Source organism: Coregonus lavaretus (genome assembly GCF_964263955.1).
Source record: "Coregonus lavaretus genome assembly, chromosome: 16".
Lineage (NCBI taxonomy): Eukaryota > Metazoa > Chordata > Actinopteri > Salmoniformes > Salmonidae > Coregonus > Coregonus lavaretus.
In genome coordinates, this window is record NC_140003.1 from 34,419,422 (window position 1) to 34,442,938 (window position 23,517).

The 23,517-nt window shown below is 45.6% G+C and overlaps 1 pseudogene across 1 annotated transcript in view; it reads left to right on the forward strand.

Moving 5' to 3' along the window:
- LOC311143806 (immunoglobulin superfamily member 3-like) overlaps positions 1-23,517 on the forward strand; it is an 89,260-nt pseudogene that overhangs the window by 41,255 nt on the left and 24,488 nt on the right. The window contains exons 2-5 of the transcript in view: positions 1,831-2,250; positions 7,821-8,207; positions 13,697-14,104; positions 21,310-21,740. The product of the transcript in view is annotated as an immunoglobulin superfamily member 3-like (transcript). The remainder of the gene's footprint in view (positions 1-1,830; positions 2,251-7,820; positions 8,208-13,696; positions 14,105-21,309; positions 21,741-23,517) is intronic.

Below are 23,517 nucleotides of genomic sequence, written 5' to 3' on the forward strand. Positions count from 1 at the left end.
TTTTAGCATCTGTGCTCAGTCATACCAGGATAACTTCAGGATAGATGGATACCTCCAGGCTTGAAACTAGCCCATGTGACATCTCAACAATTACAATGCTTAAAATCTACAGAGCACTTCAATACCATGCGCCTGGTGCACAATGCACTCCAATACCATACATCTTGACAAAGCCCTTGAATAGCCAAGCATCTTAACCAGGGCTTGACAATACCACACTGAATTACTGGAAAGCCTACTCCCAGGCCCTGCATTATTCCATCCTCCATTCATTTGTCCAGGCCAGCTAAAAGGATGACTGCTGCTGCTGCTACCCATTGTGTCTTATACACTGATGTCTTTATACACTTTGAGGCTGTGTGTGTGTGTGTGTGTGTATGTGTGTGTTTGTTTGTCTTCGCTGTGGTCTCTGTCATTAGATCTAAACCACATCACAGTCCCCACTGCTCCTGACCGGTTAGATTAGCCATTTCCCACTGAGATAATATAACCTAAACAGGATATGAATCCAACTGACAGACATTCAGATAGGATGTATTAACCCGTTACACTTGTGGGAATTGGCTATATGGATAGGGCTAAATTGAAATGTTTCTTACAAAATAAATATGAAATGCATCAGCATGGTAGAACTTGAAAGGGAACACATTGGAGATTATGGGAAAATTATTAGACCAAAGTTGAGGACACAACAGTTCACCTGACACAAGACTGAATCCAAACATTACACTTGTTGATTTTATGTGCATTTGGCATTTTCTGTACTTTTTGCCACATTTGTTGATAACACAATCTGAAAATACTCTTGATACATTCAGTAACATAAGAATATTCCTGGAGAATGTGGGGTAGGTGCAACATAAGACAAAAAAATGACAAGTGAGAGGACTAACTGGTGTCTCCAAGTGGCCACACAACTCTCCAAAGTAATTTCAATGCACTTTTGACTCAGTCTTCAACTATAAGGTGCTTTTTTGAGCTCTCCTAGCTGTGCCGTTGAGGAACTAGAGCAAACACACTTGTAGATTTGTTTTGTTTGGAACAACCCTGCATCACCGCCATCACACAATTATTGTTGTTGTTTACGCGATCCAAAAACTGCCCATAAAAAATGCCAACATAGCTAAGTTATAAAATATGATATTACAGTGTTAAGCTTCACAAGTCAATTGAGAGAAACACACACACACCCTGCTGCTGGGACATGTCATAGTCTTCCATCCCAGAATAATCCTGCCGCCCACCGAGCCCTGTCTCCAGAGCAATTTCTGGAGATGTATAGAGGGTTTTACCACTTCTCCCTCCTAAACCTGTCATGTCTCTGTCTCCTCTCCCTCCTTTACTCTCTGTTCTTAACCGGAAGAGTTTGATTCTTTCTGTTGTCAGCTATACGTAGTAGCTCATTCTGAAATGTGTTCTCATTCCAAATACATTGTCTGTATATTTGGAGTGTGTGATCTGGTCCACCTACAGGGAAAAGCTCCGTCTGAGGCTTCACAGTGTTAGGCTGTCATTTAGGAGAACGTACCCTGGCTGGTTGAACACTGTGTGTGTGCGTACGTGCATGCCCTGTATGTCTGAGAGGGTTATGCTATACGCTAGGGGAAGGTGTCAACTGATGTAATAGAAATATAACAACAATAAGGTCATATAGCAGATGCTTTCATATAAAGCCACTTAAAGTTGAAATATGTAAATGTAGGAATGAAAGCCACAACTCTGATCCATGCGCCAACCAAACAATGTGATCCACCTGTGAGCCATCGCATGCCACAGAACCACCGATGTGACACTCATCTCTTCTCTGTTCTTCCTCTTCTCCTCCTGCAGTCATCCCCGACTCCCTCGCTGTCACCGCGCCGACACAGACCCTCTCCCAGGTGGAGGGTGACACGCTCCAGCTCAGCTGCGAGGTTTCCCGGGCGACAGAGCAGCACACACACCTGTCTGTTGGTTGGTACCTGCGTTCCCCTGAGGACGCTACTGTGTCGCCCCAGGAGATCCTCACCCTGTCCCGGGACTTTGTCCTCCGGGCCGGTGGGCCTTACAAACAGAGGATGACTGCAGGAGACCTGAGGCTGGATAAGACCAGCGCTACATCCTACAGGCTGACTATCCACCGGCTGCAGCCTGCTGACCAGGGTCTTCTCTACTGCCAGGCTGCAGAGTGGATCCAGGACCCCGACCGCAGCTGGTTCACCATGACCCGCAAGCAGGCCGATAAGACCCAGCTACGGATACAGCCCATTGGTGAGTAGGGGGAGATGGGAGTGTGAGTCACACACATACACACACACACACACACACACACACACTCTTTTTGAATGCAGATCACAATCTCCCACTAAGCAAAGGAACAACATTAGCGCATTTAGGCCTAACTGTCTTGCTCTTAGGCGCGTGAGTCTCAAGTTTGGGGAAGCACATTTTCATGGTCCTCTGTAGCTCAGCTGGTAGAGCACGGCGCTTGTAACGCCAAGGTAGTGGGTTCGAACCCCGGGACCACCCATACACAAAAAAAAATTATGCACGCATGACTGTAAGTCGCTTTGGATAAAAGCGTCTGCGAAATGGCATATTATTATTATATTATATTATAAAAAATATAAAGCATTCCGTGCATCATCACATTTGCATACTTATGTAAGATAGATGACTATTCCTAATGTCATTAGTAAATTGGATAGTCATAATTTAGTTTAATAATATAACCCAATCACTGTTTGCAAAAAAGACTGTTAAATGCAGCGCGTGGTAGAGTATAGGCCTAGGCTATGCAATATCAGATATGTTGCTTCTCCTTTCTTTACACAGGAAAAATGTGGCCTTTTATGAAAACATTTCATGCAATTCTACTCCACTTTATATGACTGGAGAGATTAGCTGCATAAACATTTTTTTTTTAGCCAAGGCCAGTTCAGTTGCCTCACTTCAGCCACAATGTTGGCCCAGTTGTGTGTGGTGATACAGGACAGTTTATTTTCGTCAAGGGCCCAGTCAAGCAATCCCCAACACAGGGCTTCGGCCAGGTAGTCGGCTGTGTAGGATTCCGGCTGTGTAGGTTGTTTCCAAACAGCAGGATTTCAGTGTCCAGTCTTTCGTGAGATAGTGCACTGTCAAGCTCATTTAAGGAGTCATATTTACACTTGACCACATGTCCGTGGTCAGTGTAAAAAAATGGACGTCCTTTAGCTCTGTTTGAACCTCCCCCTTCACCTTGTTGAACAAGGTAGGGGCCGCTGTTTGAGAGAAATACTTTCTCCCCGGTAACTTGTATAGTCTGTCAAATTTCCAGAGCATTTCTATGAAGGTGGGTTTCTCCACCGTTCTGAAGAGCACCATTCCTATGACTACGTAACGAGTTACACTGTCTGTCAGTGCTCGCCACTTATCAGTGTCCCGTTTGTGGTGCTGGAATTCTTAGTAGGTAGCCTATGGGTTTTGCACATATTCTGCAAGCAGGCTGGTCCAAGTCATCTGGTTCTCCATCGTCGTTAGGTTTGAAATCGAAATGTGCCCAAATAGGCGATGTAACGTTTTTTTTATGCAATGAGAGACATCTTTTTCACCTCACTCCTCTGATGTACTGTAACAATGAAAAAAGAGAAATGGAAAAGGAAAGGGGGATATCTAGTCAGTTGTACAACTGAATGCATTCAACTGAAATGTATTGGGCATTTAACCCAACCCCTCTGAATCAGAGAGGTGTGGAGGGCTGCCTTAATCGATATCCACGTCTTCGGCGCCCGGGGAACAATTGGTTAACTGCCTTGCTCAGGGGCGAAACGACAGATTTTTACCTTGTCAGCTCGGAGATTCGATGAAAAAGGTCAGAGGTGAAGGTCAGAGGCTATCCATTGTTAGGTTCTAAACAGACAGAGTAAAAACTGAAATGGATGACAAGGAAAAGATTAAACCAAGTTTATTCACCCACTGGGTCAAACGGCTGCAAAGACAAAGACATGTTTACACAAGCACATATATTTATACCCTCCTACTAGGAGGAGTCACCTCGCATATCTAGATAGCCAACAATTCAGTTCCTGACTGTTGCTAATCAGAAACTGAATTGGTTCCTCTCACTGGTATAGTCATGGCACCGCCTCCTGCTAGAACCTTTGTGGGTATGCAAGTATATGTGTGTGATAGGACTGTTCCTCCTCACTTCATCTGACCTGACCTCAGGCCGAATTCCTCACTCCTCCCTAATCAACGGCTGGCCTACCTTATCAGTGACTGAAACCAGACTGTTGCCCTCTGCCTCCCTCCATAGGATCCACTGATTAACTTTCCATACACCTAGTTCTTATCCACCCTCCATTGACCCCAACATATACATTCATTATAAAGTAATCAATAAGTTCCCACTTTTCACCCCACCCCTTCCCCTCTTCAATGAACTGAATTGACCTTCAATTCTCTCCTATTCACGCATATAGTGGATTTGCTGATTGCGCATCAACAGATAGTTGGAAAGAAGAGGAGATGTATACAGTTTAATAGACAAAGTTAGCAAAACAATACCATATAATCAATAGTTAACACTCCCGTTTTGGGTAAAGTATATCTATAATAAAATTAAGTTGATAAAACATTTTATTTAAAAAAAAAAAAAAAAAAAAAAACTGTTCTATTTTCATGACGGTCTTCATCCAAAACCGTCAGTGTCACTGTTATCCAATTACCGTCACAGCCCTAGGGAGAGGTGTGGAGATGGCTTCTTGTTATAATGATCTGATAATAAGCTGTCGACCTCTCCAACCCAGCAGACCGGGAACAAGAGCAGTCTTAGCCACACACACACACACTGAAACACACACACACACACACACATACTGAAACACACACACACACATACTGAAACACACACACATACTGAAACACACACACACACTGAAACACACACACACACACACACACACATACTGAAACACACACACACACACACATACTGAAACACACACACATACTGAAACACACACACACACACACACACACTGAAACACACACACACACACACACACACACTGAAACACACACACACACACTGAAACACACACACAGAAACACACACACTGAAACACACACACACACACTGAAACACACACACACACACACACACACACACACACACTGAAACACACACACAGAAACACACACACACACACTGAAACACACACCATTAAATACAGGGCTACTGTACGCTATAGAACAATGGTGTGTTTCTACAGTTCCAGGAACACTATTCCAGTAGATCTATTATGATGACTGATTATTAGCAGAATGGCGGTGGAATTATTCATTGATTCTTAAGCATTTGCAACAATGGAAACATTTTTGTTTTCCTCCTGTGAGCAGTGAACTCTCTGAACCTCCGGTGGTTGATGCTGCCCCAGATGGTGATCAGAGGATGTTGGATATGAAGGGTCTCTGTGTCTCAGAAGAGTGTTAAGTCAGCCAGGAGAGGCACAAAAAGCTCTGCCTCTTACACCCCCTCTCTTCTCTCTCTGTTCACCCTCTCTCTCTCTCTCTTATAATCTATAATGGATGGGAGTGTTGTAGTGTGACAAAGGGTGTAGATCAGGATGTGTGTGTGTGTGTGTGTATGGCTCCTTCATTAGGCTGTGTGTATTGAAGAGAGAGAGAGGATCCAGATACAGCCCCATCACTGGCTAATCACCCACAGACAGAGAGGAGAGGCCAGACATGGACAGAATCCTAATGGACCTCTCCTTCTCTTTCCATCTCTCGACCTCACTCCTCTTTACATCCCTCATGTTACCTTTCTCGCTCTAAAACCATCTCTCCCCTTTGCTCCCTGTCTCTTTTCCCAACTCTCTCACTCCCTAACTCCTGCATTTAAGTCCTCTCTCTACTTGTTTTCTTCTCTCTCAATTCAATTCAATTCAATTTCAATTTCAATTTCAATTCAATTTCAATTTCAATTTAAGGGCTTTATTGGCATGGGAAACGTGTGTTAACATTGCCAAAGCAAGTGAAGTAGATAGTAAACAAAAGTGAAATAAACAATAAATATTAACAGTAAACATTACACTCAGATGTTTCAAAAGAATAAAGACATTTCAAATGTCTCTCTCTCTCTCCCTCTCTCCCTCTCTGCATCTGATTGTCTATGTTCTCTCACTTTCTTTACATGTTTAATTTGTTCCAAACATTGACGGGTACATGTCTCCACTATTAGCTCCTCTCTTTCTCTGTGTCTCTCACCCCTCAACATTTCCCTGACACAGTTTAGGATGTATTCATTAGGACCCATCATAGCAAAACGTTTCAAACACTTGTGCCAAGGAAAACGTTAACAAGTATTTCTTATTGGACAAGTTGAGATAGTACCTCCCCATTTCGGCCTGTTTGCTTCAGTTTCGTGCCTAGTGAATACGACCTAGTCTCCCATGGCTGTGTTTGTTGTTAAACTCTAAGTTGAGGCAGTGTCCTTATAAAGCAGGTCACAGTTCCTTGAGTTTACAGTCAGCCCAGCTCTGATTTCACAATGCAATATACTGCCGCTTCATTGGTCAGCGAGGGCCAGATCGCCACTGGCCTTTGTTTTGGCATCTGCTTTCCACTCTATTAGTGATGAGCTGTGTGTGTGTGTGTGTGTGTGTGTTAGGAGGGGGATGCAATATGCGTGTGTGTGTCTGTGTGTAAGTATGCGTGTATCTGTCCAGTTAGTGCCAGACTGTTAGCTATTAGGCTCAGTGTTATTTACAGACAAGCGTCCAGTATGAAAGCTCACTATGTGTGTGTGTAAACAGTCCCCCCAACTACCCCAAAGCCATAAGACTGCTACATAGTTAACCAAATAGCTACCCAGACTATCTGCATTGACCCTTTTTGCACTAACGTTTTTGACTCATCACATATCCTGCTGCTACTGTTTACTATCTGTCACTTTATTCCTAGTTATATGTACATATCTACCTCAATTACCTCGTACCCCTGCACATCAACTCTGTACTGGTACCCTGTGTATATAGCCAAGTTATCATTACTCATTGTGTATTTATTATTTTATTTTCTATTATAGCTCTATTCTTTTTGTCTCTGCATTGTTGGGAAGGGCCCGTAAGTAAGCATTACACCTGTTGTTTACGAAGCATGTGACGAATAACATTTGATTTTGAACAGTCGCCCCCTCCCCTATTCCCATAACACTTCCCAACATAAGGAACCATACCCAGGCAAACAGCAGTCTGAACTTTTCCACAAGTCTGTTTAAAGTCTTTATTACAGCCGGGGGCTAGCACCTCTCTGAGTGAGCCAGGCAGAGAGGAGCGGAGAGGGAGAGATGCACAGAGCCCACCGCCACTCATCATGTGGAAATGAATACTGTAAATAAAAAGCTAGTGCCGCCGTATGTGGAGTGCATCTGTAATTGGGAGCCCAGTCAAAGAGGTGTAGGCAGTGAAGGCTGCGCTAACAATATTTGCTCCATCTCCTCTCTCTTCTGTCTCAAACAGCGCAGGAAGAGCGAGGGAGGGGAGGGGAGTGGAGCGGCAAGGCTTTTTTCGTCTGCTGGAGAGAATCTTAATTGGCTGTGTTTTTGTCTTGGTGGGGAAACCAAGGGGAGAGAAGGAGGAGGAGAGGAGGAGGCTGGAGGAGCAGTGCTTTACTGTGGGCATAGTTGACTCCTTGTGTAAACCCCCCATCCATTAACATATTTCTCTTTTGATTAGGGACTGGAGTATAAAGATGTGTTGACACATTGTGCTCTCTGGAGACGGAAGGAGCTCAACTGCTTCAACTGCTTTGCAACTCATTTTATCTCTCTCTCTTTTATTCCCCACTCCCACCCCCAGATCGGGACTTCTCTATCCAGGTGAGCACGGAGCGGCGGTCCTTCACGGCGGGCGAGCCGCTGGAGCTACGCTGCACCATCGATGCCCAGAGCGTGCCCGAGCGCTTCTTCTCGGTGTCGTGGGTGTTCAGCAGCTCGCCAGTGGCCGTGATAGGGCCCAGCGCTGTGCCCGTCCTGGGACCCGACTATGTGTCGCGCGAGGCCGCTGGTCACATGACCGTGCGCAAGGAGAGCCCCGCTGTGCACCTGCTTAAGCTGCAGCGCCTCCGACCAGAGGATGCTGGGAAATACATCTGTAGGGTCACAGAGAGGGAGAAGACACCCACTGGGGACTTTATAGACCGGAGCAAGAGGTCACGCAACGTCCAGATCACCGTCCAGCCTATCAGTGAGTATCGACACGGCACCCTATTGGCCGCTGGGTTAGTAACGAGGCCTCCCATTGGCCACTCGGTCAGTTAAACCAGAGGTTTTCAAACCTGGGTCCGCTGAGGTTGTGCAGGGGGTCTACGAAATTGTTAAAAACCTTTTTTGGGGGGGTATGTTTTATGTGAAAAATTTATATTTTATGAATATTGCTAGCTGGATAACGTTTGTATGTCTCTGCGTCCAGTATAAAGGAAGTTAGAGGTAGTTTCACAAGCCAATGCTAATTAGCATTAGCGCAGTGACTGTGGAAGTATATAAATGGCTTATTTGCCAAATTCTCGGAAATTGCAGTCATAGGAGGACATTGCAGTCATTGGAGCTAATTACAGTTTTTTTTCTGTATAGAGTGGTAATTTCCGGGATGTAAAAGCAGTATGTGTCAACTTAAAAGACCAAAACCAGAGAGAAAGGATGCAGAAAAGATATTGAACTATATATTTTAATAATACCATCTTTGAGAACTAACAATTAAATAAAAGCTATACCTTCAGGGAGAATCGAAAATGTTCTCTTTGCCGCCAAGATACCTTTCTAGCTAATAGACTATGTTAGTTTACACTTCCTCTTCCAATGAACTGTGGGGAGGTCAAAATAATGAAACTGTCTGCCAAATCTATTCATTTATAAATGTTGATTACTTCAACTTGCCATTATCATTCACCTGATGATAAGACAAGACAATACCTTTTTTTCTTTTTTGATAACATGATGGGGGTCCCTGGGTCGCCGGTTTGCCTGTGCAGGGGGTCCCTCGGCAAAAAAAGAAAACCCCTAAGTTAAACAGCATCTCATTGGCCCTTTGATATTAGTATTCCTTTTTAATGATATGCATGATGTATTCTCCCAGTGTCCCCTCTGTCTCTCGGAGGTCAGATACCGCTCTTCCCAGAGAACAGCAGATCCTGAGTCAAACTAAGAATAAAGGCATTCTTTATTATACCATTATTTTCTGTGTCAGTGGATTGCTAAAGTTTGGTAATGCAGTATTATGGTCCTTCACATTCCCTCAGCTCGGGGCTGCGAGCGAGAGCTGCTAGCTTGGATAATGGAGAAAGCTGGAGAGGAGGATGGAGGAGGCTGAGCTAACAGGCGTGAAATGAGAGTGTGGAAAGGGAGAGAGGGAGAGAGAATGGGGCCTACCTCTCCAGGGCCCACTAATGGATCCCTGGGCTAAATTATTGTGTTCTGCTGGGGCTGAGGGACTCAGCTGGGCTTTCAGAGGGGTGGCCGCTAGGGGTGTGCTGGAGCACAAGCTAATACAACCCCCCAAAAACCTCAGTGCCCAATGTTCTCTTCCTCTCTCTTTCTAGCATATCTGTCTACTAGTGAAGTAGCTCCCCTCTGGTCTGCAGCTCTATAGCCCCTCTACAGCACCCTCCCTTCTCTCTATCCCTCACTCTTTCGCTCACTCTCTCTTTCTAAGGGCTGGTCTTGAATCCTAAAAAAACACAATAACAACACACCCCAACTCATCCTAAATATCCTGACCTTAAAGGAGTAGTTCACTATTTTACAACTTGATGTCAGATGGTTCCTCACCCTGAAAGTAGTCGATGGACCAGGATAAACTGTAATCAAATCAAATCAAATGTTATTGGTCAAATACACATATTTAGCAGGTGTTATTGTGGGTGTAGCGAAATGTAGTGAAATGCTTCTATGGTTCAGTTTTCTTTAAACAGCCACTACAAACTTCAGCTAACTTTAGCCACCACAACCTAACAATCAATGGAAGTAATGGGGGCATGTGAGCATGTATTTTTTGTTGTTATGGCCAAATGATCTTTAAATAACATCAAACCAAATATGGAGTTGATTTGAATTGATTTCAGGTGATTTGGACATCATTTTTTAAAACATGCTCACATGCCTCCATCACTTAAATTGGTTGTTAGCTTGTGGTAGCTACGGTTAACTGAAGTTTGTAGTGGCTGAACCATAGATTACAGTTTTCTCTTGGCCCATAGATTACTTTCAGGGTGAGGGACCATCTAACATCAAGTTGTGAAATAGTGAACTACTCCTTTAAGCAAGCACCCCCCCCCCACCTCACCCCACTCCCACCCAAAACTGTCCCAAAACAAAGCCCCTCTGGCCCCCACATGGCTCCAGTAATCCCCAAGATGCTCCCTAATGAGACCTTTGGTTTCCCTAACAGAGGTTTAATGTTCTATAAAAGCATTTTATGGAGTTTTTACAGTGTAATAACCATGGTTACAGCAGGGAGGGAGGTCTTAATGGACCGGGGAGTAGAGGGGTAAGGGTATGGGGTCAGGGTGACTCCCCTATACAGACAACACCCCCGACGCACCTACCTCTTGTTACCACTGCTTGTATCTGGGCTAATTAGACAGTGGCCTCTGTGTGGCCCTAATTGGGGCGATGGGTGATGGGGGGAGTATATGGGTTAGAGAGGGGTGAGAGCGGGAGGGCAGGCAGAGGGAACAGAGAGCTGTAAACAGTGCTGACAAATCGGTCCTGATGGATGAGTTTACCTTGCAGGGGAGAGGGGTCTTGAAGCGCTGCTATGAATTACAAACACAAAGAGGGGCAGTAGAGAAAGAGAGACATACAGAGAGAAAGGAACAGAGATAGAGGGGATTGAAGAGAAGGAGAGAGGAAAAACACACACAGCGAAAATACAGAGGTGTAAAGAGACCAATGAAGTTCAGAAAGGGAGATGGGGGAGAGAAGTTACAAGTGGGAGACATAAAAAGAAGAAACAAATCTGAGATTTAAAGAGAGACTGAGAAAAACAGGCAGGTTTGAAGAGGAGAGAAGCTGCCCTCTGCCTGCTTAATCATATGTGATGTTCACGCACATTGACACTTAGAGCTGAGAGACGGAGAGAATGTATAATGTATTTAACACCGTAAAAACCTGGGGTGAAATCAAAAGACAGAGGAAGAAAGAGAAAGGGATGGAGGCCTTCCCTTTGTTCATTTAAGTGTGAAAGGCGCTTCATTCTGTATTCTCCCAAGAGCTTGTTAGGAGGGGTGGTTAGCTCTGAGAAAACCTCTGACTGACGGCAGAGAGAACAAAATGGAGAGAGCGAGGGAGAGCGAGGGAGAGCGAGGGAGAGGGAAAGAAGCCTTCCCTGTGTCTCTGGAGACTAAGCCCATCACCCCGAGGTTAAGGGGGTGTTTTGGCCGGGCAGCGCTCCACCAGGCTCTGCCGTGTGTGAAAGGCGCTGATGTGATGCGAGAAGGAGAGAGCGAGCGGGGCTTTTTTAAAGCACAGGGGCTGAACACTTTTATCCTTCTAGCACTTTCTTCTGAGGCGGAATCCCTCAGACGCTGAGCTGTGTGATCTCAGAGCCGGCCCCTAAGCCCCGGGTGGACCGGGGGTAGATGCTGCGTTACATTTGGTGTCAGAAGTGGGATCTGCTAAGTCCACTGGGGTCTGTGTGTGTCTGACAGTCTCTCTCTCTCTCAGGTGCCCCTAGGCTAGAGTAGAGTGATCATCTCCAGAGACACACATGCTGCTGTGTCATACATACATACGCTATATATACAAAAGTATGTGGACACCCCTTCAAATTTGTGTATTCGGCTATTTCAGCCACAGCTGTTGCTGACAGGTTTAAAATCGAGCATACAGCCATGCATTCTCCATAGACAAACATTGGCAGTAGAATAGCCTTACTGAAGAGCTCAGTGACTTTCAACGTGGCACCGTCATAGGATGCCACCTTTCCAACAAGTCAGTTCATCAAATTTCTACCCTGGTAGAGCTGCGCCGATCAACTGTAAGTGCTGTTATTGTGAAGTGGAAACGTCTAGGAGCAACAACGGCTCAGCCGCAAAGTGGTAGGCCACACAAGCTCACAGAACGGGACCGCCGAGTGCTGAAGCTCAGCGCGTAAAAATCGTATGTCCTCGGTTGCAACACTCACTGCCGAGTTCCAAACTGCCTCTGGAAGCAACGTCAGCACAATAACTGTTTGTCGGGAGCTTCATGAAATGGGTTTCCATGGCCGAGCAGCCGCACACAAGCCTAAGATCACCATGCGCAATGCCAAGCATCGGCTGGTGGATGTATTAATTTGGGATCTATTGCATCCCACAACTGCCCCAGAGTATGTTTGGAATATTTATTTCTCGCACAGAAGGACAAGTTGACCAATAGAATATGTCAACTTTTGTACTATGGGGGATAGTAGATTGACATAGGCTAGTGCTGTTCGTTAGGCCTACTCATCTTGTTGGCTGACCAAAAGTAAATGTGGAAGGTTCTTCCAATATCTTCAATATGTGCCTCGGAATTGGATAAGGACGCGCGCAGTTGTGTCCCCGATATGTCTGTCTTCACTTGTAGGCTGTGAGAAAGCCTAACATAAGGACAACTCATAGTATGCTCTTCTATCCTTCTGAAATGTTTCTTTAGACCTGTCTAAAATAAATAATGGATTTATTGTGTTGGTGTAGGTTATATTACATGGATTTATTCGACTTTTTACAATGTAGATGTTCCAAAGGTCTGCATCAGTGGCTTGTAGGCTATGCGTTGAAGCCAGGAGATGCTAAATGTGTTTATGTTAATTAACGGTCAGTTACCGTGAGTCTGGCAGTTATTTGCTTGACAATCACCAGCTGACAAAATGTTATGACCGCCACAGCCCTACATATGGCTAGATCTAAAAACAGCAGTTGGTGGAGGGCATCCCTCAAACGAAGAATTAGATCAGTTTGCTGCTGAAGAGTGGGTCAAATTGCCAGTAGAAAGTTGCAGGAAGCTCATTGGTGGCTACAAGCCTTCTTGGCCAAAGGCTGTGCTACCAAGTACTAGCTCCAAAGAGTTGGTAGAGGTGCTGACTAACGGTGAGTATACCATAGGCTATAAAAAGAAATAGTCGCAAGCTCCCAGTCATTTATTGGGTAAACCACCAACGTTTCAGCATCACTGTGCCCTCTTCTAGGAATTTTTCAAAATAAGAAGCCTGGTTCTATTATTTCATTATTAATATATCTTTTTTAACCCTATCAACATTTGATTTCTGAGAGGTTTGGATACATTTTGACTGATTTTGTTTCTTTGTTCTCTCTCACTCCCTCTCCCTATTCCTCCACCCTCCTCCCTCCCTCTCTCCTTCTCTCTCTCTGAATTATCTCTCTCCCCACTCCTCCCTCCATCTCTCCTCCCTCTCTACTCTCTCTCTCCCCACTCCTCCCTCCCTCTCTACTCTCTCTCTCCTTCTCTCTCTCTGAATTGTCTCTCTCCACCCTCCTCCCTCCCTCTCTACTCTCTCTCTCCTTCTCTCTCTCTCTGAATTATCTCTCTCCCCACTCCTCCCTCCCTCTCTACTCTCTCTCTCTGAATTATCTTTTTCCACCCTCCTCCCTCCCTCTCTCCTCTCTCTCTCTGAATTATCTCTCTCCACCCTCCTCTCTCCTCTCTCCTCTCTCTCTCTGAATTATGTCTCTCCCAACTCCTCTCGCCCTCCACCAGAGAGTAACATCACAGTGACTTTGTCCAGTAACTCGTCGGAGGTCCAGGAGGGGGACGTAGTCCAGCTGACGTGTTCCATCCACTCCACCACGGGTCCTCTCTCTGTGGCCTGGCAGTGGAGTGAGAAGAAGGGCTCCACCCCTCCCCAGGACCTGGCCTCCGTAGACCGCGACGGGACCGTCCGACCAGGCCCTGGGTACCGTGAGCGCTCCAGCTACGGGGAGATCCGGGTGGAGAGGGTACAGGAGGACATCTATACCCTGTCCCTCTACAACGCCCTGCCTGGGGACGAGGGGCTCTACCGGTGCACAGCCACAGAGTGGGTGGAGGCCGGGACAGAGTCAGAGCTAAGCTGGGAGAAGATAGGGGAGAAGTCAGCTACTAAGGCCATCACTGTTAAGACTGTGGGTGAGTGTGTGTAGCAGGGTGTCATGACTCAGGAAGATACACACCATCACTGTCACAACATTGCACAGGTTATGCAAGGGACCCTCACACACACACACAGAGTACAGTATATACACACACACATACACACACACATACACACATACACACATCAAAGCCATTTTGTCATGACAAGTTGTAAGCTTTTGCAACAGGTGAACACATCCTCATACACACATACACACAAGGGCATAGCTGTGAAGACATTTCTTTAGCTTTTCCCTGGAACGAGCACACACACACACACGTCAGGCCATCAGTGTGTAGGCAGTTGGTAAGCGTGTGCAGGGAGATGTCAGGAACACACAAAGAACAGTTTGTGCTATAAGAGATTGTGATGACTAGCTCAGTTAGGGGCTGGAAAACAAATCATGCTTTATTCATGTGTTGGAAAACTACATCTGAAGTCAGAATGGTGTGCGTGTGTGTTGGTGTATGCGTTTTTGTGTGTGTGTGTGTGTGTGTGTGTGTGTGTTGTTGTAGTGGCACATACCCCTTGGTGGGGGGGTTTTGTGCCACTACAACACACACACACACGTGCACACACACACAAAAACGGATTCACCAACACACACGCACACACATACCATTCTGACTTCAGATGTAGTTTTCCTTTTTTATGATATTAGGCTCAATGGACACCACACACACAATCTTGACTTGAGACACACATTCCACTACTTGCGTACACACAGATTAGCCAGAATTATTAGAATGTAAATGCAGTTGTAAATGTGTTTAGCAGTGGGCAGGCTTTTCTCTGTCAGTGCTGAGTTAAGCTGAACATCCCTGGAACAGGCTGACTGAGAGAGCACTGGAGCGAAGCACTGCCTGAGGCACTGGGGAGCCAAGAGCTCAACACACACACACAGCGAAGGGATTAGCCCTGCAGCAGAACTATGTCCTGCCGTAGAGGGAGAGACAAGATGTCAGCTTTTTAACTGGTCATTTGTTGTGTTTTAGTAACTGATTAATTGTGGAGACTATGTACAGTTGAAGTCGGAAGTTTACATACACTTAGGTTGGAATCATAAAACTCGTTTTTCAACCACTCCACAAATTACTTGTTAACAAACTATAGTTTTGGCAAATTGGTTAGGACATCTACTTTGTGCATGACACAAGTAATTTTTCCAATAATTGTTTACAGACAGATTATTTAACTTATAATTCACTGTATCACAATTCCAGTGGGTCAGAAGTTTACATACGCTAAGTTGACTGTGCCTTTAAAAAGCTTAGAAAATTCCAGAAAATGATGTCATTTGAGTCAATTGGAGGTGTACCTGTGGATGTATTTCAAGGCCTACTTTCAAACTCAGTGCCTCTTTGCTTGACAACATGAGAAAATCAAAATAAATCAGCCAAGACCTCAGAAAATAAATTGTAGACCTCCACAAGTCTGGTTCATCCTTGGGAGAAATGTCCAAATGCCTGAAGGTACCACGTTCATCTGTACAAACAATAGTACGCAAGTATAAACACCATGGGACCACGCAGCCGTCATACCACTCAGGAAGGAGACGTGTTCTGTCTTCTAGAGATGAACGTATTTTGGTGAGAAAAGTGCAAATTAATCCCAGAACAACAGCAAAGGACCTTGTGAAGATGCTGGAGGAAACAGGTACAACATTATCTATTTCCACAGTAAAACGAGTCCTATATCAACATGACCTGAAAGGCCGCTCAGCAATGAAGAAGCCACTGCTACAAAACCGCCATAAAAAAGCCAGACTACAGTTTGCAACTGCACATGGGGACAAAGATCGTACTTTTTGGAGAAATGTCCTCTGGTCTGATGAAACAAAAATAGAGCGGTTTGGCCATAATGACCATCGTTATGTTTGGAGGAAAAAGGGGGTGCTTGCAAGCCGAAGAACACCATCCCAACCGTGAAACACGGGGGTGGCAGCATCATGCTGTGGGGGTGCTTTGCTGCAGGAGGGACTGGTGCACTTCACAAAATAGATGGCATCATGAGGAAGGAAAATGATGTGGATATATTGAAGCAACATCTCAAGACATCAGTCAGGAAGTTAAAGCTTGGTCGCAAATGGGTCTTCCAAATGGACAATGACTCCAAGCATACTTCCAAAGTTGTGGAAAAATGGCTTAAGGACAACAAAGGCAAGGTATTGGAGTGGCCATCACAAAGCCCTGACCTCAATCCTATAGAACATTTGTGGGCAGAACTGAAAAAGCGTGTGCGAGCAAGGAGGCCTACAAACCTGTCTCAGTTACACTAGCTCTGTCAGGAGGAATGGGCCAAAATTCACCCAACTTATTGTGGGAAGCTTGTGGAAGGCTACCCGAAACGTTTGGGGGGGCGGCGTCATCCAGGGTAGGGGAGGGAATGGCCGGCAGGGATGTAGCTCAGTTGGTAGAGCATGGCGTTTGCAACACCAGGGTTGTGGGTTTGATTCCCAGGGGGGGGGGCCTGTATGAAAAAATAAAATAATGTATGCACTAACTGTAAGTCGCTCTGGATAAGAGCGTCTGCTAAATGACTAAACTGTAAACTGTTTGACCCAAGTTAAACAATTTTAAAGGCAATGCTACCAAATACTAATTGAGTGTATGTAAACTTCTGACCCAATAAATCATTCTCTCTACTATTATTCTGACATTTCACATTCTTAAAATAATGTGGTGATCCTAACTGACCTAAGACAGGGAATTTTTACTAGGATTAAATGTCAGGAATTGTGACAAACTGAGTTTAAATGTATTTGGCTAAGGTGTATGTAAACTTCCGACTTCAACTGTAGATGTTGGGGTTTGTTATTGTTCCGACACGTTTGTTTTTATTTGTGTGTACAGTATGCCTGTATCTGTGTGTGTGTGTGTGTGTGCGCTTGTGCTTGTGTGTGTGTGTGTGTGCGCGCTTGTGCTTGTGTGTACTAGGAAGGGGTATTTGAAATTATTTCAGTATTCTAATCATATCATGATATTTTTTGGGATATCCGGATAGACGAAATACATGTTTTACAGAAAAACATATATTTTGTAAAACTTCAATGGAGACTTGCTCGCGCAACTCGAGCACTGAGGTATAATAAGAACTGGAAACTGCATCCAAGATGTCTGACCATTGTTTTCAAGGTTATCTACTCACGTTCGCATACGCCGATTCATGGACCGTCTATATCCGGATTGTTTCCGGTTTATACAGACCAACATCACTCAGTGCGCACAGGGAGCAGAGCGAGCAGAGACGACGTCATCCAAAAACATGGCTGACATTGGATGAATATAAAATGTTAATGTCTTCGGCTGTGAGTGATAGGAAAAAAATCTGCCTCAGCGACAATTATTTGAATAATTCAATGAATGTTTTGTCCACAAAAGTGATGACTAAAATGTCTTATTAGGAATTTCAAATCTGACTTCTCTATGTAGCCATCAATGGAAATTATTTTTCTGGGCCGGGCATCAGTTAAACTGCAGTACTGAATCAAAACTGTAGGAGCAGTCGAAACCGAGCTTCTAGACTAGAACCCTGGCCCAAGCTTCTAGACTAGAACCCTGGCCCCTTGCTCGAGAGAGCCGTGGTGATGGGTGAGAGAGGAGCAGGGGTTGGAGTGTGTGAGTTTCTATGTGTGTGGCACAGAGGGAGACAGAGAGGGAGAAAGTAGCCAAACTGACTCTCGCTAGTTAGACAAACTTGTTGCTGTCATAGGTTATCTATCATACCATCAGGTAGTGCCCTTCTTGACTGCATCAAATTGTTGTAAAGAAGCTACAGTAGCCAGCTAAGCTAGCCAGCTAGCTAGCTAAAGTAGCAAGGCTAATTGACGCTATTTTGCTGCGCTCTCCGTCTAAAACAACTCCATTCTTATGAAACAACAGCCTACCTATTGGTTGATGTTTGTATCCTACTCCTTCTCATTTAGCCAACTTAATTCTGTCATTTTTATTCCATTTTGCATTGATTAGAAATCTCCCACTTCACTTGCTACACATGGAGCCTCTGACTGTAGTGCCGCTTTGATTGACCGACAATAACAACAAGCTACACGTATGAAACGTGTTTAGGCTACCGGTGCGTCTTTTTTATGGGCTGCACTCATAAAAACTGTCGTAAAACGGGCCTCCCGAGTGATGCAGCGGTCTAAGGCACTGCGTCGCAGTGCTTGATGCAACATTTCAGACCCGGGTTCGATCCCAGACTGTGTCATAACCGGCCGTGACCGGGAGTCCCATAGGGCGGCGCACAATTGGCCCAGCGTCATCTGGGTTAGGGCAGGGTTTGGCCGGGGGGGCTTTACTTGGCTCATCGCGCTCAAGCGACTCCTTGTGGCGGGCCCAGGTCCTGCAGGCTGACTCGGTTGTCAGTTGAGCGGTGTTTCCTCCGACACATTGGTGCAGCTGGCTTCCGGGTTAAGCAGGCGGGTGTTAAGAAGGGCGGTTTGGAGGGTCATGTTTCAGAGGACGCATGACTCGACCTTCGCCTCTCCCGAGCCCATTGGGGAGTTGTAGCGATGAGACAAGATCGTAATTGGATCGCAATTGGATATCACGAAATTGGGGAGAAAAAGGGGTTGTAAAGAAAATATATAACAGTCATAAAACTGTTGTTTTATAAAAATGTAAAATGTAATGGTCTATCCTTGTAGGCTATGTAACAATGTCACATACATAATTGTATTTCATTTTAGACCAAGCCATTTCAAAAACAAAAATAGGCTTATGTTTTTTTTTCTTCTCAAAAATGAATACTGTCCCAAGTAATCAAATACTAATATCCGTTCGGATCTTCGAATATTCAAATAACCATACCCATCCCTAGCGTGTACGTGTGTCTTCAAGATGTTTCTCCCTCTATCCTTCCATTCCCCTTTATCATGATGCCTCTTTTTCCACTTTGACTGCCTGCCCTGTGGGGTTTGACAGGGTGCGTTGTATTGCCATGGTGAAGGTGTTCATTTAGGTAGTCAGGGGATCCTGGTAACTGATTGGTTGAAGAGCCCCCATGAGTGATTGGGTTGGCAGGTCTGTGATAATGACAGGCTCTGAGACCTAACAAACAAATACGCACACACAAGCAGACACACACACATGGAAGGCATGTACTTACAGTACACTCGCAGTGAAAGGCACATTTGGTAATATGATAGGAAATAAATTATCAGTGTGAACTTGTCTCTCCAGTCACAGAGGCAGACAGACCGACAGTGATTGAGATGGATGGACGAAGATAGACAGACGGAGAGAGGGAGAGAAGGGCTGAACAGAGATGGAGGGAGAGAGGGAAGGGTTGAGGAGAGATGGGGGAGATGGAGGGAGAGAGGGAAGGCTGAGGAGAGATGGAAGGAGAGAGGGAAGGGCTGAGGAGAGATGGGGGAGATTGGAACAGAGGGAGAGAGGGAAGGGCTGAGGAGAGATGGGGGAGATGGAGAGAGAGAGAGGAGAGTTATTGTCTAACATAGTTATGGGCTGAGGCTGCTAAAATTCGCATAAAAACAATATGCACAATTTTCACACCAGAGAGGTGTTTCCATCAAATTGACTTGTTGAGGATAAAAGGCTGTGCGTGATGAGATGACGTAGTGCACATACAAATACCTTTTGCGGTTATATTTCCATGCACCGAATAAAAAATATTCAATGGTTTCCATCGCATTTTCAACTCTACTGATGGTTTTCTCATTTTAAAAAAATGCATTATATAGCACGTGCGCTCTAGCCAACAGCTGGCAGATACAGTGCAGGTGTAGCCTACATGATGAGATTATTATGGACAAAATAGCAAGATTATTTTTATTTGTAAAATGGCAGCCAAGAATCGATCATCATGTCACCAGAATAAGACACTCGATATTTATTGGAAAGGAGCATCAAGATCATCACCGTGCACATTCACCACCCTGTGAAGTTCATCATAACTTATACTGAACAAAAATATTAATTTCACTGAAGTACAGTTTATATAAGGAAATCAGTCAACTGATTGCGTGACTCTAAGTTTACGTTGAAATTATGGTATTATATCAATATTTGCACATAAAAGCATTTCCACCAACATTTCTTGCATAATTCATTTTTACAGACACAAAAAGATCCCACCTTGTCTAGCGTATTTTGTTTTGTCGACATTTGGAATGAAGGATATTACAGAGGGATATCTGATGGAGGAGTGAAGTACCGGGGAACCTCTCCCTCCTCTTTCTCTTCGCTCTAAGAGGTGTGGTGTAGGTCTATGTTGACCCTATTATCTGAACCAGGATGACTGTTGTTATCTTAATGAGGAAAGTTTGGATTGGCTAGAGGAGCAAGCAGATCGAACATCAGCTCTTACAGCAAATCTCTACCTGGAGCCTTCTCTGGTGGTGCATCACCAATGGTTTCAGCTCTGCTCTTACACACACTCACACACACACACGCAGACAAACACACACACACACGCAAACACACACACACTCCCTTTGCTGGTCTTTGGCCGCCCCGGGGAGTCATGAGAAATCGATCTGTGCTCCGTCAGCACAGGCTCTGGAACTAAGCCCCTGTGCTCCCTGGGTAAGTGTTGTCAGTGTTAATCTCAGCAGGAGAATCCTCCCCCCACCCACCCACCATGAGAGAGAGAGGACCTGTGTGTTAGCATTAACCCTATAAATTCAGTACATCATCTACAAACACACATTTATACAACCTCTCCATAATGTTGTGTTTCAGAGGACAGTGAATGGATTCTAACGGCTAACTTGTTGATCAAAGGCAAGTTATTCAACTCTCCCTGAATGCAACTCAGTCTTGCAATCCCTACTCCTTCACTCCCCTTTTGTCTGTGTATTAAAGTAGAGGGTTGCTCCATCACAGTCTGTCACCACCATGACCTCTGTTATGCTGCCTGGCCTGCCACACTGCTTACCTCTCCAATCCTTTCACATCTACATCAAGTGGGTGGCGGGTAGCCTAGCAGTTAAGAGCATTGGGCAGTAACCAAAAGGCTGCTGGTTGGAATCCCAGAGCCGACTAGGTGAAACATCTGTCGGTGCCCTTGAGCAAGGCACTTAACCCTAATTGCTGTTGTAAGTCTGCTAAATGACTAAAATGTTAAAAATTAAATAATAAGTAAGGTGCCTAGGGAATAGGAGTTAGGGAATACGAGCTAGGGAATAGGAGCTAGGGGTTGGTTTGGAATAACGGATCTCTTCCTGTTTTCCCAGAATCCTCCTTTGTGGTGTCGGCGTCGTCGCGGACGCCCAGCGTGACCTTTGGCGACTCGTTTGACCTCCAGTGCCTGGTGAAGCCCCGCCATAACCCTCGTGTGCCTGCCTCCGTCACCTGGCGCTCATGCCCGCTGGCTCGGGCTCTTCTGGGGAGGGTGGCACGGCAGGCGAGTTCCGAGACCTGGTGACATTTACCCGTGAGGGCACGCTGCAGTGGGGCGAGCAGCTGCTGGGCCTGGGCACCCGCACCACCGTGGACCGTTCCCATTCCAACACTAACTTCAGGTTGTCTGTGACGCGCGCCGGGCGCAGGGAGGCGGGGACCTATCAGTGCTCTGCCCTCCTGTGGAGGAGGAACTACGACAACACCTGGAACAAAGTGGCCAACAGGACGTCCAACCTGCTGGGGATCAGCGTGTTACAACCAGGTAGGACACACACACCTGGAGCCGTATGGCCAACCAACCATACTACTAACATTCTGGGCATCAATTAACACACAAAACGGAGACACACACAGAGAATGACTGCGGTAGGCCTGAGGTCAGGTAATGTTTAGAGGTGAACATATGCTGCACAGGGGGTTTTCCTCCCTGTCTCCCTGCCCTGCTGTGTTCTGTCTGAGTGCTGTTCAGTCTGAGGAGTGTGTCCTGTATGAGCATGTTAGGTCTGTGGTGCCAAGGATCTATAGACATTAGAAACACCCCCCCACCTCTCTCTCTCTCTCTCTCTCTCTCTCTCTCTCTCTCTCTCTCTCCTCTCTCTATCTCTCTCTCTCTCTCTCTCTCTCTCTCTCTCTCTCTCTCTCTCTCATCTCTCTCTCTCTCTCTCTCTCTCTCTCTCTCTCTCTTCTCTCTCTCTCTCCTCCTCTCTCTCTCTCTCTCTCTCTCTCTCTGCTCTAATTGCTCTCACTCTCTGGGTTACAGGACTGTGTGTGTATGTGTAGAGTAGCACTGGGCAGGGCGGAACCTCCTAATGGAGCAAAGTGGAGTAACGATGGATCGTTAATATCCCCCACTAGAGAGAGTGATTAGAGAGAGACGAAAATGGGTGGAAGAGAGAGAGGGGGGGACCGAGGAAGAGAAAAAAGAGGGGGAATAGAAAGAGAGATGTTTTTGAACTCTTTCCCTCATCAACAATTCACTAACTACACCGCCAGTGGCCTCACACACTGTTGCAATAATAGGCCTCTGTGAGGAGACTGAAGTCATTCAGACTGGCACTCTGACCTTGCTGTGTCTGAGCTGAGGAGTGTTTGTGTTTGTGCACTGCCTCATTATAGTGTGTGCATGCCCTGGGTTGCTCTCTGTTTTCACACACACAGACACACACACATACCCTTCACCCTGGAGCACAGAGTATTGCGTTATAGCTGTGGAGGTAGACCTGGGATGTTTCTTTCATGCTACCTGTGAGGCCAATGGTGGGTTCTACCACTTTACTATCACTGAGACTGGCTGTGTGGGGTTTCTACCGCTTTACTATCACTGAGACTGGCTGTGTGGGGTTCTACCACTTTACTATCACTGAGACTGGCTGTGTGGGGTTCTACCACTTTACTATCACTGAGACTGGCTCACTCACTCACACACCTTCTCACACACACACACCTTCTCACACAGACACACCTTCTTACACACACACACACACACACACACACGCAGCAGCACAGGGACAGACAGTGTTCTGCTCAACTAGCTGGCTGGCTGGCTTTCTGACGTTAGCCACTCAAGCTGAACACACATTCTCACCAGAACGTTCAGGAGCCATTTGGCAATCGACTTAGCATCCTGAACGCTTGTTTAGTTTCCCTGATGTGCACTTTACTCTGTTTACCCCTAGTGAAGGGAACCAACGACACACGCACACACACACAGACACACACACACACACACACACACACACACACACACACACACACACGCTATCAGTTACCATGACGACATGATCAGTTACCTTGGCAAAGCTATCAGTTACCTTGGCAACGCTATCAGTTACCATGACGAAGTGATCAGTTACGATGTCTATATGATAAGTCCGTGTTTAGGCTTGGCTCACGGGAGTGTTTAATTGGCTGTGAGGTGGACTAATCCAGCTCCCCTATTGGCTCCTCCGTATTCCATCCTTTCTTTCTATTGTTTTAGTCAAATCCTGTTTTCCTCCTTAACTAGTCCTGACACACACATAGACACACATACACGTCAC